Source organism: Rhipicephalus sanguineus, chromosome 10 (assembly GCF_013339695.2).
Source record: "Rhipicephalus sanguineus isolate Rsan-2018 chromosome 10, BIME_Rsan_1.4, whole genome shotgun sequence".
Lineage (NCBI taxonomy): Eukaryota > Metazoa > Arthropoda > Arachnida > Ixodida > Ixodidae > Rhipicephalus > Rhipicephalus sanguineus.
Window position 1 is genome coordinate 66,527,395 of NC_051185.1, and position 17,224 is coordinate 66,544,618.

The window sequence follows — 17,224 nt, forward strand, 5'->3', positions numbered from 1 at the left end:
CGTGCCTATTGAATGAACATTAGTATTCACCTCCCGTACACGAAGCACATAATTGCCAGGTTGTATTGTCGGAGGGCCGGCAACTCGCGAGTATCTGACACTGAACGGCATTTGTTCAAAGGCGTTCCGTTTGCGTCGTAGAAAACTAAGGCATTATCAAAGCAAACAGCGTTTGACCCTTGAGAGAATACCGCAGTTCTGACACAGACGTTGGTGAGAGAGAAGATGAACACTTTACAACTATCCTGTTGGAATAAGTATCGCACAAACACTGCAATTCATATGTCTAACGGCATCGATAAGCGCGTGGCGCGGTTAAACGTCTCCAACGATAAGCAGTACGTTTTACCGAACTTTGACAGGTCGATGTCTAAACTGTGCCGATATGAAATGTCGCGAACGCCAAAACAAGCGCTTTTCTGGGTCACGTTGTTCATAACGCACTTTACTTCACAGTAAAAGTGCTCCTCAAGGCAACCGCTAGTGAGGTATTCGTTACTGTTTCCTGTAAGCGTGAAGGGACCATATACACACGCACACATACCTGGGGATGGTTGTGGCGCCATCTGGCGTGCGTCGTCTCGCGATTAGCACGGTCCAGCAGAGCACGCTCTCGTGACGTCACCAACATCGATCGGAATGCGGCGCCCCCTGTCTCAGAGGACCGCAACAGGAAGCACCTGCAACCAGATTCGAAAGAAGGAATCGAGATTAGAGATCAGTGACATTTACGATCGCACAGCTATCAAGTTGTGGGACATCTCGCTTCGCTATATGAAATAAAAAAGAAGTTATCGTGTTCGAAACGTTTATTCGTAGTTCTTGCGGTTTACCCATAACGACAATTCAGGGTCACAGAAGTGAGCTCAATTTTATCGATGTGCAACATTTGCAAATTAATAGGTATGGAGAACGCTTGACTTCCTGGAAAAGTCATCCTTTGTGACGTCAGATCATACTGTGTCGTGAATCTGTTGTGTCTCGGTGTACTTTCGTACTTCCCAAATTTCCAGTAGGATTAAAGCCCATAAGTTGGCGGAATTGAGCATGACGCCACTTAAAGACGGTACATCCGTGAAGAACCTAAATTTTGTGTTCAAACTGCTTTAGCAGACTTCTTTATGGGGAGGATTGCCCTCATGGCATAGTAAAAATCAATTTCTGGATCTCATGTTCGCTGTAATGATCTATTCATTTCTCGTAGCAGTGATGCATATTTCAAAAAGTGGTACTCCTTGCCCAGAACTGCGTACTATTCATAACTGTTACTTGAAGTGACTTTGAGCTATGTAAAGTGGCATTACTTCTCTGAATGGCGAAGTCGACGTTGAAACGGTGCGCTAGTTTATGACATTCATTCATTCATTCATTCATTCATTCATTCATTCATTCATTCATTCATTCATTCATTCATTCATTCATTCATTCATTCATTCATTGACTTTTCATAGGAATTCGAACTCTTGTCAGTGCGATATCAGGAGTTACTAAACCAGCGTTATATGTCTTCAACTTGCGTATTTGTTATAATCCCCGTTTCTCAGGTTCCCCTCGCAACACGATCTACCTACAAACAATGTCGAACCCTCAACTGACCTTTTGTACGTTTGCCACTTACGTCTGGCTCCTAGAGTTCCGCAAATATATGAGGGGTCAAATCTATGCCAGCTCTGGAACTGAATACGCGTAGGGTTTAAAGTAAAAAGAAAAAAAAACACCAGTTCGGGAGTCTATAATAAATACGCTTAGCTGAGGAATCTGTAATTGTATCCACGGAATACGTACAGCTACACCGCCTATTAGAACGGTGCAGAGAGCGACCGAGTGAAAGGTGAACGTTTCGAATGGAGTTAATTGCTTATGTACACAAGGTTATGAATTACTTTCGGTTAGGTTTGGTTGGTGTACGACACGACAAACCCATCTCGTCCATTTAGCAAAACTGAACTCGACCGACGTTATTTTTTTAGCGATGAAAGCAGCAAGGATGGCAGCAAGGCAAACTCCGTGTCATCGAATAATTTGTTTTATTTTGTCGTTGCCGTCGTCCGTGGGAACAAATTAAGGCAGCTTCGATCCATTGGTGCCAAGCCTGAACGAAGTGCGGAACTCGGTGGCCTGCCTTGTTTAAAATTTTTCTTTCTTCCTTCCTCTCTTTCACTGTTTTTTTCCTCTATATTTCTTTTTTCTGTTTATTTCTATTTCAGTTTCTCTCTCTCTCTCTCCATCTGTTTTTTTTTCTATTCAACGCTCTTTCTATATTTTTTTCATGTTGTTCCCTTTCTTTCTGTTCCTCTATTTCTCAGGTCATCTTTCTTTCTATTTCTTTATCTTTCTTTGATTCTCTCTCTTTCTTTCTTTCTGTCTGTTTATTCCTATATTTCTCTCTCTATCTCTGTTTCTTTCTCTGTCTTTCTTCCCTTTCTTTATCTCTATTTTTCTCTTTCTATCTCTCTCTCTGTACCCGTCCTCTCGCAAATCATAGTTATTGCATCCCACGCCGGACACATCGGCTCACGTGTACTTTGAGCAAAGCAAAAGATGAAGAAGACGACGAAGAGAGGCCTGCCGGTTTAAGATTGTCATAGTTTTCTGTTCGCTCTTCGCCGACTAACGGTCGCCTTAAAGAGCTCCGATGTTGAAATAGTAATAAACACAATTAAGGCGAAGTGACGAGACGTCGTTAAAAGTCGCTGGTGTCATTGACGTAGCGGGGGTGCGGGGGAGGGGGGCGAAAAATTTTCATATTGCACGTGTATTTACACACGCGCACATAAAAACACACGAATGAACATACATAAAAGTTGGCAGCACTAGTGCTGTTCCGTCGTTCCTTTAGCCGCCTTCTTTCGCGCTACAATGACTTCTGTATACGCATAAACCAACTCGCTCAAGAAGAAGGCTATAGCTATTTCATTCATAGAGCATATTTTCCTAACATTATTCACTTTTGTGCACTCGAGGCGTGTTGCGTTTAACTGTCGTTGTGAAATAAAAAAAAAAGTAATTTGGTCACCTTACGATGGTAGCTCCTACTCACATAGCAGAACGTGATAAAAAGGAATGCGAACATTAGACCACAAGAGGCATCCTGACTTCAAACATTCAGGCACAACACAAATCGAAGGCACGGTAAACAATAGACAGATTTAGTTGGGCGTCCGCAGCGGCTCTGTGGACGCAGCCTGCCAGCCATTTCCTATGACAGGCGGCGTCCGTAAAACTGTTGCGGACGCACAACTAAATCTGTCCAATAATAGATAAGAAAGTAGACGAAAGGGTGCACTATACAGTGTTTGTTCCGGGACGAACTATTCATGTTTGCTTCGCCGTAGCGGAACTCTATTTCATTCAAAATGAGCTTTCTCGCGAAGTGCATAGAGCATTACATTAATTTCCGCAGAACACAAGCACTCACTCCGAATTTGTTTGCGATTAACGATTCAGGGATTAACGTTTCGGAGATTACCACTTACTGCTATTCTAACCATATTAGGGGTCGTATAATAAATGCTTCCTAACGGTAATAAGGCACCGCCGCTTTAGTAGTATTCGTTTGTCGCTGAGGCAAAAGTCTGGAGGATAGATTAAAGAAGATTCGACGTAAGAGCGTGCAGGTGAGAGTGAGGCGCGCTTGCCAACCCGTTCACGGAGACCCTGCAGACGCTTCCTTTGCAGTCACCACCTGTTTGTGTTTCCAGGAGGCTTGAGTACATGGCAAGAAAGACGCCCACGCGCCCACGCAATGCAAGAGAGGCAAAAAACTGGCCAATTACGCTGGGGGCGCCCCGAGCGAGTCCGATTGAATCTCCAGACGACGTAAGGGGCTGAGGAGACGCACGTCGGCGCCGCTTAAGAACCGAAGGCACGATGGCGCACGCGCGCGCGTGCAATTACTAATGATGCTAAGCGCCGCCGGCCCCAGCGTCAAGGCCTATCAAATAATCAGCATCCGCCAGGGGCTTCCATCCCGCGAAGAGGAGGTCGGGGCGAATGGAGGCGGAGAAGCTTTTTTTGCTGTTTATTTTTCAACACTGGCTAACTTGCCCTCCTCTCCCCTTCCCGAACTGCGTTTCCCGCGCCATCCTTTAACCCCTTTGATTCCATCCCCGTCAGCAGCGCTAGACACGCTCGACGAGAGAGATTCGGGATAAGACGAACGTTCCCGAAAACGAAAGAAACGAAAAAGAGGTAAGATAGGGAGAGAGTCGTGGCATGCATGTTCATCGTCGCAGCGTGCCGGCAGACGCCGGATGCGAGCGTGCAGTGCAATGCAGCGGCAGGCCTTCCTGTCTGCGTGCTCGCTGGGCGCTATGGGTTGCGGATCGCGAGGGAAAGCCGGGTTAGGGGAGGAAGCCTCCCCTCTCGTTTTGCGCGCAGCGCTCGGTCCGGGGGCGGCGGGCCTCGTTAATTATTCGAAGCACTGAAAACGGTTCCCAGTAACCCTCCCCTCGCTTTTCCGTCCCTGGCGCTTTCGCGCAGACCGACACTTCCTTCCTACCCCTCCCCCCCTCCCCCCCACAAACCCGAGCATCCCTGCTCTAGGGACTCATGCCAGCCTCTTCTTCCTCATTCCCATAGCCACGCGTTTGCTTCCCGACGCTCCCCAAAACAGTTCCTGCGTTTCTTTTCCCCGACGCACGCGACCACATTTTTCATTTCGTCTTATGCGCGTCCTTCGAGCCCTGCTGGGCGCGCACATGTTTGGATGATGCGCTACGCGTATCCCCTTTCTCCACCAGCACAGCCGCGACGACGACGACGACTCCCCAAACCGCGCCGTATAGATAGGCGACGTTTTTCCCGATTCATCCCTACTCCTTTCCCTCCGTCCTTCCGCTTCGCTGTTCCCTCGTCGGTGTCCTCTAGATGCGCGCAACGGCATCGCTTTGCTGGCGGACAGTCAAGAAAGGGAGGGAGTGCCCGCCAAAGCGGAAGCCAAGCGCGGCGCGCGAGCATCTCAGTGGGGCTCGATTCGTAGGCCGGGGCTATTGTTCACAGCACCCTCGGCCTCTCCTCCCTCCTTCTTCCCCCAATTTACTCCTCCTCTATTCCCCTTACTGTCTTCCCGTTTCCCTACAGCCGTCGGCCCACCATCCGGCTTCTCATCTTCCCCTACACGTATTTCCCACATTCTCTCTCCCAATTTCCCTTCTCGATGCCCTCTCCTCCTTTCTCTCTCCGGCGTCACGCACGCGGCAGTTTTTGGAAGAGCCCAGGCCAGTGGATGGGGAACCGGCAGCATCCGTTTCTTCCCACTCTCGCTCTCCCTGTTTCCCGGCTTCGTTTCCCTTATTGCCTCGCCGCCTCTCCCTTCAGTCTCGTCGCCTCCCGTACGTTCGGTTTTGCGCCTGATTCGAGTCTTCTTCGCTTCGTCGTCGGCGTCACCCCCCCACCCCTCCCCCGGTTCGTTATTATTGCCGTTGCTTTTTTTATTTTCGTTCTAGGCTCTTTCGTTGTTCAGTTGCTCGCCACGTCGACCATAGCGATTCCCTTCCTTCCTTATTTCCCATTTGCCCAGGCAGCAGGCCTCCGAAGCGGCGTTCATTCTCTCTGTAAGGCAGCCGGGAGGGGGGGGGGGGCGAGGGGGGGTCCGGCTTTAATTTTTCTCGCACGTCGTTCGCTCCTGCAGCCTCATCGGTCGCTGCGTGGATCCCAGGGTGAGCGCTGCTGCAGAGCTCGCTCGCTCAGCTCACAAGGCGTACGCACACACACGCACGCACACTCTCGCTCGCAAAGCCCTTCCAGTAGCGCCACGCTGTTTTGTTTATTTCGCTCATTCTGTCGGGGGCTCTTCCCGCTCATCGGCGTCGTCCTTCACTCGTTTCCCCTGATTCCATCGTCTCATCACGGGACGAGTTTTGGTCGGCATCTTTCCTCCACTGGGCTGCCGTCTTCACCCATTTTGCCATCGATCTGGACCCCGAAAGGGTTAAAAGCGGTTGGGAACGCCGAAAGGGGCAACAGAGGAGGAGTGGGAACGCCAAAGGAGGAGGAGGAGTGTTGAGAAAGGCGTGTTAGCCGAAGGAGAGAAGGGCACGTTCGGAGGCAAAGTATTGCTATGGTATTGCTTTCGTTTCTGTCATTGCATTTTTTCTTTTCTTTTCAAGGGCACGAGGGCTTCTATACTGACTGATTGACGGAAGAGGCAGAGAAAGAAGGAAAGGAAGGAAAATATGCCGTTGTAAAAGCGAGTGTACACCTTATGAGGGTGTGACAGTATAGCTACGATATAGCCGTTCTCCTTTTTGAGGAGTAGTAAAACTCCCTTTCGAGTGTAAAACGTTGCCGAGGGAGTGCGCCGCCGTTTTACGGCTTAGCGAGGTGGTGTTGTGGAGATAAAGTAGCGCACTACAAAGCGATCGCAATATACATGCGTATATCTTGAGAGCCCTCGAGCACTACGTGGCCGGCTGGTCGGTTTCGTTGAAGGAGACAAGTCCGGTGCGTTGTTTGGGGCCCAGTTTCTGGTTAGCAGCATAAATGAGCTTCCAGCGACAAGACAGAGAGGTAGACAAAAACAGTTCTCAAGACAGTAGTTCAGGCAATATTAAGCAGCCCTATAGAGGCCTCATCAAACACGAAAAGTGACCACCGGCGCTGTTGAAGACAACACGAAGTGAGGCAAAAGTTATAATGCGATGACGTCATCATGACGGCACAGATCACCAAAAATTTCTGAAGTCATTATGATGTCACACAAGGTGACGTCATCATATGGCATCGTTCCTTGGTCAAAGGTGGGCCAGTCCGAGAGGCAGTGCTTGAGTGGAGGACGCCTGAGCTTCGCCTTCAAGAGTAGAACGCGATAGCGTAATCGGGCCGCGTGCGCATCGCATTCTCAATTGCTAGCCGCGCTTCGGTTCTCGGTGCATGCCTCAGCCATGCCGTAAGGATACGAACGACTGTGCACGTTACATTGGCAGTTTCAAAGTATCCTAGAATGCCTATTGATAGTGCAGTTGTTAAGTGCCCACTCCGCCATAATTCTTCCTTTTGCGAATCAGCGAAGGGGGGCAAAAACGCGTCAGCAAGGCAACACGAGAACAACGCCGCTGTTCACTTTGTTGATTCTTTTGCTGCTGATAATGATTAAACATGCCTGAGCGCTTTCTAATGGGTGGTGAGCCTTTAAAACTCCCAATCATTGTGCAATTCGCATGTTTTCACGCCTGGCGCGATTCTACGCTTCTTCCACGCAATATTACATGCGTTAAGGGGACACCTTCCACTACATGACATTTATACAGTGCTTTTTCCCGAAGCCGCTTCATGAAATAGCGTGCCTCTACGGTAGAACACCTCCTTGCCACGCGGACGGCCTGGGTTCGATTCTCACTCGAATACGAAGGTATTTATTATTTATTTTATTTGCATCTCTCTCGATTTTTTTGGTCACGGACAAGATGAGGATTTTTCGCTCACGACCAACGATGCCGACACCGCAATTCCTGCGAAACTTGCTCTTTAACGCTGTCGCGTTAAAACCTCGTGAGGCGCAGAAAACTTCGAACGCCTCCGATCACGGAGGCAGTGCAAAACCATGCCATATGCAGAAAGATTTCGTCGGGGGGGGGGGGGAGGGTAAGGGATTAATGCAATTGACTGAGAAGAAAATAGAAAATAAAGAAGGACATGGCTTTCGCCTTTGAGTCTTCTTAGGTGAATGCGTAAGAGTCCGCGTTACTTTTGTTCAGCTCCCAATGTTACAGCGTGTCCAACTTTCGCGGAGAAACACCTTTGCTCTTTTAATACGGCTGTCACACGGGTAACTGATGATGAAAGCGATCGGCATATATATAGGCCTCATCCATATATGGGTATATCAGGAATTGGGCATATCAGGCCATATATGGCACACATATGGGGAGCGTTCATATACGGCCTGAAAATTCCCACATATGGCTACATCAGGAATTGGGCATATCAGGTCATATATGAACGCTCCCCATATATGTGCCATATATGCTCCCCTGATATGCCCATGCCCAATTCCTGATGTAGCCATATATGATAATTTTTATATAGGTCCATATATGGCATTTTCGTAAGGGTAGTTTCATTAGCTGCCAAAAGGAGGGATTCGCGGTAAATGAATTTGATCGGCAGCGATCGCTATCTGAAGTGGCCATGTCACGCTGGAATGATTTTTTTTTTCATTTTAAAGAACGAATGCCACACCATAGAGATGTCTTCTGAGCGAAGCATATGTCAGCTCACTTGCAACAGTCTCATGGGAAGTACATTTTGATTAAGCGATGATGTCATTATGTGACGTCATAGTGACGTCATTATGATGTCGTGCTATATTGTGCTCATGCGATTTTCGACACGCCGTCTGCACACATACATTCACTCAAGTATCACGTTAATTTTGTCCTACTTTGAGTGCATAGTTTTTAATTAATTCTATAGCACACAAACGCAACAAGATATAGCAATACGACACGGACACAACACTGACTTCTAACGAATGTTTTATTTTACGGAGCAATACAAGTAAATATAGGAACAAGGCAGCAGCGCACGCAGGCGCATATGTACGAGATTACAACACCTAAAACATCGGTGATACATGTGAAGGTTAAGAAATGAAGACGAAGCTGACATGAAACGAGGCGAAAGAAATTGTTCCAAGATTACAAGGTGCCCTAAAATCACGTTCATTCAAGTAGCATAGTTTTTGCTTTTGACCGTCCGGCGAGTCTCGCAAGGTATCGTCAGGTCTCGCCGAATCTCGCAAATTCTCCTTACTCAAGAAGTATATAAGACGTACGCCTCAACGTACAACGTGACAGGGCGCTCTACGTAGATCTCTCTTCTGTGCGCTCAGTCCAGTATGGATCGGTAAGCTGCACCGCTGACCTTAAAGGCCCGTGTAGGTGTGTAAGCCGATACCCCGTCTACTGTCGCGTGCTCACCGCCACGTCGATCAGAGTGACCCTGTCAATGTGTGGGATGTGCAATGTTTTAAAACGAATGTATATCGTTAAAATGCGCGGCCTCCGAGGAGTAAATGAGAGGAGGGAAAGCAGCGGCCGCGTTTGCGAAAGGAGTGAGCTGCTGAGCTAGAACAGCCAAAGTAGGGGCTAGTTGAAGCAACAACTGTGACAGTTAGTTCGCGCTCGTCCTGTGTATACCTGTGCGCTCTTTTCATGAGTTTGAGCAGCGCGCTGCAAGTGTCGAGCTGTGACAGTTGTTAGTTCGCGCTCGTCCTATTTGTGTTCCTCTCGTGCGCCCTGTGTGCTTGTGCAGCGCACAGCAAGTTTCGAGCTGCTTGCCGTTCCTCGCGTGACATTCAAATTTGTTGCTATCGCATTCGATGGTTCGCTTTTGCGGCGAAACTGTGACTTTTTTGCGCAGCTTCCAAGCCACCTTCGGACGGACTCCACTACAGTGTCTTTCAGTTGAAAGGCCACCACCACCAATAAAATTTTACATATATTAAGGCGAAATTCATAAGTGTCTCGTAAGCGCAGAATTTTATTGCGGGAGCTGTTCCTTAAAACGTTATCGTCGGGTAGCATCGGCACCGCGTCTTTGATCTCCCTTCTAACGTTCGTGAGCGTATCGCACGACCCCACGGAAGGTGCATCCCGTGACCACGAAAACCTGTGCCTGACACGAAATTTTTGCGAAATCAGTAATATCATGATGGATACGATCTTCCGTGTCTGCTTTAGATATGGTGCTAGAGTGGGCTTCTAATCCACCGCCACGAAATCTTTCAACGAAGCTGTTATAGAAAAAGTTCTACTTCTACGTTTTTTCTGTACCGCCGGTGAAGCGCATTCGCGTGGTTCCATACATTCACGCTCTGCGAGCGTGGATGCTGACGAAGTGGCTGACGACGCTCTCACCTTCGGCGCGCGGGTTTCCGGTTTTCCGAATACACTTCCGGTTTTCCGAATATTCAGACGATATATTTAAAAAAATAAAACTGGTACGAAATCCATGGTTCTTGTTAAAGAGGCCATGACACCCAACTTTCGACCATAATCTGTGTTATATCGATTAATACCTAAGCATTCAGAAACAAACTGGCCAAATTACAGCGCAGTAGGTGGAGCACTTAATTTGTAATTGAATATCTTTATAAACACGCGAGCGGCCCGAGAGTCAATCTACACTGGCGAACTCGCGAGTCGTGACGTAACAAGCTGCTTGCTGTGCGAGCGTCATAATTCTGGTGCTTGACTGCTGACCCAAAAAGGCGCAGGTTCAATCCCGGTCGCATTTCGTCAGAGGCTAAATGCTAGAGGCTCGCGTACTGTGCGATGTCAGTGCACGTTAGAAAACACCAGGTGGTCGAAATTATCCGAAGCACTCTACTACGGTGTCTCTCATAACCTGCGTTGGTTTTGGTCGTTAAACCCCGTAACACAACCAACTGCACGTGTACTTTCACGGAAGTTATTTCCCATTTCCATTGCGTACGAGCGCCTGTTCGTAACTCTCTCATACCTTAAAAGCGTGTGAACTTGAGCTTGTTGGTATATGATCAGTGTAGAAAACAGCGCAATACCACAAAGACCAAATAGGATTCGCTGACTACCAACAGCTAGCGCTGGTCCTGTTTAGTCGCCCTTGTCTTCGTGCTATTGCGCTGTTTTCTAATATAATCTCTCATACCATCGGTACCAAAATTATAACATGTTACACGTAACTTGAGTAGGTTAGTAGGCATAATAGGTTAAAAGAAATGCACTCGTAGCACAATTTTATACCTTAACTAGTCGAATCTTACGAGAAGTTACAAATGGTTAATAAATGTCGGTATAATTACCGCCCAGGAAACTGAGGATACGGTGGAGGTTATCAGATATAGGTAGCCTTGCAGCGCGCGTCCACTCTTGCTGCACAGACCCCTCTCTTGTATGTCAGTATGCATTCCATATGTACATTTGTGTCCATGTCACTGAACTCTTTTGAGATGCTTTGTTTAATTGTTATTATTATTATTACGGTCGAAATCTCGTTATAAAGAAGTAGTAGCTGGATCAGAAATTAGTTCGTTATATCAGATATTCGTTGTAACAATAGAGATAAAGATCGGCTCTAGAAAATTGCCAGTCTAGCTCGCGCAAAAGTAGTGGATACACAAAGGTATCCACTGCGCTGAACCAAGTTTTCACAGTGTCCACGAGGGAGAGGGCCCTTTCTGCTTCAGCAGTTTCAGTCGTCGTGAGTTTCTCCAAGTGGCTTCTCAGTCTCCTAGCCATGTCCGCGGTACCTGCACTGCTTACTTCCGCCAAAATTCCCGCAGCTTTTCAAACCAAATTTTAAACCAAATTCTTTATGTCACAACCTCATATTAAACAAAAATGTGCTCGTGAATTGCCTTTCAATATATACTCTGTTTTTTTTTTTTGTGCGACCTTTAGAGTTATGAGCTTCGGGCGAATCAAATATTTGTTTGCCGCTATAGCCGATATAGCGGCGGCTCTCGTGTTTTCGGTTTGACTGTAAACAGAGTAGATGCCACTGAAATGAAGCGTGGCAAACCAAAGCTAGTATTTAGTTCGCTGTAACCGATATTCTCTGTATTAGTGTTCGTTATAACGAGGATTTGCTATGCATGTTTGTAGAATAAAAACTCTTCTAAACACATAACGGTGATCTTTAATAAGGAGCGCCTAGCGCTGTCCTCTAAATGGTGAGACAGGCTTAAATTGGAGCTGCATGTGGCACACCTCCTTGATTTTGCGGCGTCTGCGTACAAAACGAGCCCACGTGACCCACCTCTACGGCAACATAACCGCCTTAAGCACGCAAACGTGCTTGGCGTCATGTGAACGACCTGCGCTCAACCAACAATAGTCAATGTCAGCCAATATTTACTATTGTTGGACGACACCGGACAGTGTAATCAATTTAGCCGCATTTAGCCAACATTTTCCATCATTTACTCAACATTTGCCTACAGTTGCCATCACTTAGCCGGCACAAGTCATTATTACAGACATTGCTAACAAGTGGCGCTAGTAGGCGAGCAAATATGGTACTCGAAGTGAAGCGACCGTACTGACTTGTGAGTCTGGCCATATTTTGAGCCAGGAATGAGACGTCGTTCTATTACCGTCACAGAATATGGGTGGAGGAGAAGCTATAGGATCAATAAATGAACATTGTCCGCAACCGAGGTTGAGCTTGAGGTGTACCCATTGCCGCCGGCCGTTGCAAACCCGTTAAGAACACCGGTTTCGGTGCCGAGTCCACACCGGCGCAGTTCATTTCCTGCGGTCGATCATTCAGACGATCTCGCCGGCGTGACTCAGCTCGCATCGTGTCCCGCCGCAGGCGAGCAGCGGTCCGCGGCCAAGGAGTCTGACAAACGCGTTGCCGCCTCCGGTTAAAATTACTTCGTGTCGAGACATCGTCCAGGGGCGTTAGTGGATGAAACCGGTTTCGTCTTGAATTTTTCGGGGATGGTATGCGCAGCGCTCTAATGATATACGCCTTTTCCCGATAGGGAAAGAAGGCAGGCGTGGTTATCGAAGGGAAAAAAGGGAAAAAGGTCACGCGCGAGTGGGAAGCCGAGAAGCAGTGGTTTCAACTGTACAGCGTCGGTCTTGACTAGGGGCTTTGGGATCGCTCGTGTGGTGGTTAATATGGTGTGTTTAGGTCGAAACGAGGGGGACCAAGGCCTTTGAAGGGAGTGTTAGGAAAATGGGGAGAGGGCTGGGCAAGGCAGGGAGGAAGGAAGGAAGGAAGGAACCGTGGGGAAGTGGTGGGGAGGGGGAAGCCGTTTCCGGCTTCCGCCGCTTCTCTCTCTCTCTTTCTAGTTTCACTCTCACTCGTTCGTTCCGGGCTTGGGGGAATACGACGGGCTCCCCTCCGGCGTTCATCAGCGGAAATGGCGCGCCCCCACGCGGCTGCCCCGGGAGATAAAACGTGCCGACGAGCGGCGACGGAAAAAGGACGCGCGAGCGAGCCTTGCGATCCTGGTCCCTTTTACTGGAGGTTCTTTGTGTGTGTGCTTCAATGTGCAGGCATGTATGTGTAGATTCTGTGCGTTGAAACCCGCTGGCGTGCAGGCTGCGCTTGGAGCGCGGCTTCCTATTCGTCTAACTTCGTCGAAGCGCAAAAGACCTTTTGTATCTTTTTTATTTCTCCTTCTTACCCCCGCACAGGCCGCGCAAGAACGCTCTGTTTCCCCCCACCATCTAGGATGCGAGTATAATCACTTAAATGCCAGCAGCCGGAGCGGCGTTCATCGGGAATCTAGCACTTTGTGGCATGCTTTCCCATTTTTTTGGATATTTTCAAGTTGGAGCCGGCCCCCGGACTCCCCTCCATGAAGATTCCTCGTGCGCTGGTAGAGTTCAATACCGAAATGGCAGAATGCACCTCAAAGGAATTCATAGCAAACTTGATTTCTTTTGTTTCACTTTTATCCCCACTTTGTGCATTCGTGATCACCGACATTGTATCATAGTGGTCACAACCAATATATCATTGTGATGACCGTTTTAGTTTGTACATCATTTATTTTCTATGTATAGCTCCTAACAATCGTTTGATTTGCTCTCTGTATTGCATCTCTTTAGGGGGGGGGGGGGTCAGAGGATACTGCCAGGCGATTAAAGCCATTATCCTATGTATCCACCGGCAGCACCTGAAATAAACTGGGTTGAATCGAAGTTCGTTGATTCTTGAATTGGTTGTGCTGTCTTGCACACAGTTGCACTCCCGTTCAATAAGCTTATCTGCACTAGCGACACTACACACGTCCGAGGCTGAAGGGAGTGTCCTCTCGTAACGTCAGCGTATATATGCGATTGTGTTGTACAATTCGTGACTTACGTTGTATTTCCGTAGGTAAAGATATCATGTTATAGGGTACAATTTCATTGTGCTGCTGTACATCAACATGGCAGCCACGCTGACGTCACTGTGTGCACAGGGACACTTTTTCACAAGACAACTTGCGCTAAATATCTCCCGCCGCCGCCGATACTGATGCGGCGCATATTAATAGGGAAGATAACCGCCCAATGGCAAAGAACAGTGAGAAGCTAAAACATCTGCGAATTCAGTCTCAGATTCTTTTACTCGCATCCGCACAAAGAACTGTTGATTCCGGACTGCCACATTTTTGCCCAACAGCTTTATTTTTGCCGAAAGCTCGCAAACGGTAGCTGAATCTCATCCGAATGCGATTCAGATGAGATTCAGCTAAAAATATCCAAGGAATATAGCGGGCTGCTGAGACACACAGGAAAGGAAAGAACGGGAGGAAGACACAGGCATATGAACAGGACAAGCCCCTTTCATGAGCTTACGTTTTCCTTGCGTTTACTTTTTTTCCTGTGTATTTCAAAAGTGCGCTGCGTTGCTTAGCAAACGCACAACCAACTAGCCCCCAGCTAGCCGTGGCTGTTCTAGCATTCAAATATGCCACACGTGCCGTCGTGCCTCACTTTTTTTCTTAGACATGAATACCTAAACCACCATGACATTTACTTAGGATCGTTGCGGGAATGATATTCGTGTAACGCAGATACACTCACTAAAATAAGTGACATGTTAAGCAATACCTCTGTATACATGCCTAGGCAATACGTGAGCGGGCCACATACATACATACATACATACATACATACATACATACATACATACATACATACATACATACATACATACGTACGTACGTACGTACATACATACATACATACATACATACATACATACATACATACATACATACATACATACATGCATGCATGCATGCATGCATGCATACATACATACATACATACATACATACATACATACATACATACATACATACATACATACATGCATACATACATACATGCATGCATACATACATACATACATACATACATACATACATACATACATACATACATACATACATACATACATACATACATACATACATACATACATACATACATACATACATACATACATACATACATACATGTACATGGACAGGAGCAAGAATTTACTTCGCGACGTACAGTTTGTGAGCTGATACGTCTTCACTCTTTCAATGCTCACAAGCCGGAAGACATATCGTTGTACTTTTTGAAGACCTCCCAGCAAAGGGAGCTCTCCGGTTGCCATGCGACGTGGTTGTGGCTGGGAAACACCCGTTCTTGCCCCGCCACGGTGGTCTAGTGGTTATGGCACTCGACTGCTGACCCGAAGGTCGCGGGATCAAATCCCGGCCGCGGCTGCTGCATTTTCGATGGAGGCGAAAATGTTTGAGGCCCGTGTACTTAGATTTAGGTGCACGTTAAAGAACCCCAGGTGGTCAAAATTTCCGGAGCCCTCCACTACGGCGTCTCTCATAATCATATCGTGATTTCGGGACGTTAAACCCCAAATATTAACATTAAACACCCGTTCTCCTAACTTTTTTTTTTTAGTTTTGCTCGTTTTTACATTAAGCTTAGGAATGAGCCATAGCGGAGACGACTTAATATCATCAAAGTCACTGAGGCGTAGATTATGTTGAGACACAAGCCGAGTCATATATGCAGACGCGAACACAGACATAACATACGCGGAGGCACACCTGACGTTTAGTTCGAGCCGAAGAACCACCCCTCTGCGCGTTTTTTTGTTTTAAAGAATGGTTCTGTAGATGCTATTCACACATGTATGCACGTTCAGGAAGTTGCAGCTGTTGCTAGGAGAAGGAGATATTGTGAACACACTGAACTTTCTACCGGTTGTTCAGTTGATGCGTTTACTTTATTGCGTCACTGTTATACGAGAATATTTCGTGTCATTACATTCATTTTTAACTGCGAAACTGTTAGCCGTAATTTGTGTGGCCTACGGGTATGTGCCATGCGGCCTACGCGAAAACTATCATCATCATAAACGGGTATGTGCCACAGAAATTGAGTAAATCCCACTACTCACCACTGGTCCACCTAGAAGCAACCACATTATTCTTCAGAATCGTCCAGTTTTGCTGTTTAAAGCCTCGCGCGGCTTAGTGCAAGCTTCGAAGCCACACCAAGTTTAACCTCGATATAGCCAAGTTCAACCTAGCTACTCCCAAGGTCAACCTCGATATAGCCCAGCTCAACCTAGCCACACCAAGCTTAACCTCGATATAGCCTAGTTCTACCGAGTTCAACCTAGCTCCAGCCAAGTTCTGCCTAGCTGAAACTAGAGTAAGCAGCCCGTAGATCTATGAGAGGTGCGAACGCTGGGTTTCAGCGCGACGTTCTGGCTCTGGAGTTTGGACACCCGTGTCGTGTCTGTGACTGTCTGTGGTTTAACTCGAACCTCTCTGCGCTGAGAATCAACGTAGAAACTACCCAGCATCACCTAGCTAAAGCGTAGCGACGCCTTAGTACAAGCAAATTATAAACAACCTGCGTAACTAGCTAAGGCCTAGAAACAACCTAGAAGCAACCAGATTAGTCTTCAGAATTCGTACAGTTTCGCTGTTTCAAGCCTTGCGCGGCTTAGTTCAAGCTTCGCAATATTTTTTTAATATTCCAACAGAGACCGCAGGTATGCGCACAAGAGAGCAGCCCCTTCCCCCTCCTCCCCCACTCCCCCTCTTAATAACTCGTCTTTGCACTGCATTCTGATTGCAAGGCCCTCAATGGGACGAGATCCGGATGAGGGGGGGGGGCGCTGCCGTCAGACTTATCTACAACCTTTGGCCTTGTGTTAATAAACATGGCTTGATTTATATGTAATAATCCTAGCTTAGTTAACTGTATTTCTTTCGTTTTCCCATCTAACACCCCCTTAATGTCACTGCAAACACATCGCACGATGCAGAAAACCTTGCATACACACACACAAAAAAAAACTTGCTTCACTGACGTCAGTGTTTAATGAACTCCCTCTGTTTCTCGTACCTCATGAAATCCTGTAAGATTTTTGCCATTGCAGAGGTGACTACTGCAACCTCCGATCCTTAAGTTTTTAGCACCGACGAAACAGCTGTTTACAAAGCCCCCCCCCCCCTTTTTTTAAGTTAAAAAAGCTCCTACCTAAAATTGCTTTCAGAATAGGAATGAAAATCTCCTTTGCTAAGTCATACTGCGAGCCGCGAATCTTCTAGAAAAGTCTGAACGCCCAATACCGTGATCCCGTAAGTGATTCGGCAAGAAGAGATAGATATTTGCTGAACACTGAATACATGTTGCTAGCACAAAACCAAAATGGGACACAGAAGGAAGAAATGTATTGAGTGGAAACAATGGTGGCAACATTGGGG

The 17,224-nt window shown here is 47.2% G+C and overlaps 1 protein-coding gene across 11 annotated transcripts in view; it reads right to left on the reverse strand.

Annotated features, from left to right (window-relative positions):
* The window catches only part of LOC119372049 (trithorax group protein osa), a 303,909-nt gene that overhangs the window by 140,932 nt on the left and 145,753 nt on the right, over nucleotides 1–17,224 (reverse strand). For all 11 annotated transcript variants that reach the window (XM_049419720.1, XM_049419721.1, XM_049419723.1 and 8 more), the window contains exon 3: nucleotides 545–680. The gene's annotated coding sequence lies outside the window, so the exon portion shown is untranslated. The remainder of the gene's footprint in view (nucleotides 1–544; nucleotides 681–17,224) is intronic.